Source organism: Ambystoma mexicanum, chromosome 1p, assembly GCF_040938575.1.
Source record: "Ambystoma mexicanum isolate Mex_15411 chromosome 1p, UKY_AmexF1_1, whole genome shotgun sequence".
Classification (NCBI taxonomy): domain Eukaryota; kingdom Metazoa; phylum Chordata; class Amphibia; order Caudata; family Ambystomatidae; genus Ambystoma; species Ambystoma mexicanum.
In genome coordinates, this window is record NC_090921.1 from 6,285,546 (window position 1) to 6,287,254 (window position 1,709).

Here is a 1,709-nt window from a genome sequence, read left to right on the forward strand (position 1 = left end):
TTGCCTCTTTCCCCTTCTCTACCCTTTACTATGGACAACCCAATGTAAATAATTTGGCTAAAATGTTGTAACGACACATTCTGAGCTCTAACTTTGTGTATCTCATTTGTCAATGTATACTGTTTACCATTCTGTAACTTTGTAAGCTTTGCATTTCCTTGCTGCGCCCTGCTACCTTCGGGTCAGGTGCGCTCTACAAATTGAATAAACAAACAACCAAAGCCCCCTCTCCCTGGTCAGTAGAGTGCAAAACCATCAGGAGGGAAAGCATCTCTCTGGTCACTCTCATACTCGTGCTGCTGCCCTTTCTTGCACAACCTCCTGTGCTGACTTCATGCACAAACGATGGTTAAGAAAAAGCAGAGGCCCAGCTTTGTCATCTGGGGATATAGCTCAGTGGTAGAGCATTTGACTGCAGATCAAGAGGTCCCCGGTTCAAATCCGGGTGTCCCCTTCTTTTTATCATTTATTATTCTAAAACTTACTTTCTCAGTTCATTAAGAATTGCCTTTCTTTTCTGTGCAAAGCTGACATCCGTGAACAGTCGCTGCTCTGAAATGTGGAACTTTAAAATACTTTCTTAAATTTTCTAAATTGAAATATCTCTACGGTTGAAAACTCGAAAGAAGAACACATCACATCCATGTTTTTGTTTTTAGCTCTGAAGTCAGTATTTACACGGAGCTCTTAACACATAACATCGCTGCAAAGGTCACTTAACCTGCTGTGCTACCTATGCAGATTTCTTCTTTAGGACTCATCACTCAAATTACAAAGAATCCAGTCTCAGATGTGGTTCTCTGATCGTGAGCACTGCACTACCAGCAGTGCCATTCATATGCATGCCTTAAAAGAGTAGCGTCAGTGCCCACAGTCTCGTTTAAGCTATACATTTGGAAACTGAAAGCACAGGTGTTCCTACTTTCCCAACTCACTGGTAGGACGCGGCGGTAGGGGGGAGGCGACACTTGTAGCACATATAATCGCCTGTGTGGTACTAGGGGATGGAGATATTCATATCTGCACGACCGGCAACTTTGTAACAGACTGTGAAGCCTTCCCGGTTCGTTCAGACTATGAATCCCTCCGCCGGGGACCCTGTGACCGCGTTAATGCAGGCCCTAGAGGCCCTTAGGACCGACATGGCCACTGCCACGACTGCCATTCACCACCGCCTTGATGCCCTCCAGAGTACACGTTTTCCCTTGCCCGGTGATGATGACGAACCCGGTCCTGCCTCTCCAGCCCAGCCTGCCACGACTTCAGCCCCCGTTCCAACTCCAGTGTTGCTCCCGTTGACTCCCCCTCTTGCTGCTCCAGAACGCTTCCAGGGTGAACCCCGGAAATATCGCACCTTCATAAATCAGTGTAAATTACATTTCTTATGCAAACCTCAAGCTTTTCCCGACTCTGTCACTAAGGCCGCTTTCCTTCTGTCTCATTTGTCCGGGGTAGCTGCCACTTGGGCAAATCCATTGTTGGAAAACGATCACCCTGCCTTATACGATTTCGATCTGCTGGTCGCAGAAATGGCAAAGGTATTCAATACCCATTACAAGGCCCAGGCACGGGACCTGGAATTACTTGATCTCACACAGGGTAGGCAAACATTGATAGAATATATCACCCGTTTTAACCAATTGGCCGCAGAAACTTCCTGGCCAGAGGAAAAAAAGGTGATCGTTTTCTACCGGGGCTTGTCCAATGCC

At 46.9% G+C, this 1,709-nt stretch overlaps 1 non-coding gene across 1 annotated transcript; it reads left to right on the top strand.

Moving 5' to 3' along the window:
* Positions 1 to 382: 382 nt before the first annotated feature.
* Positions 383 to 454, top strand: TRNAC-GCA (transfer RNA cysteine (anticodon GCA)). The gene has a single exon. It is a non-coding gene; the product is annotated as a tRNA-Cys (tRNA).
* Positions 455 to 1,709: the final 1,255 nt, after the last annotated feature.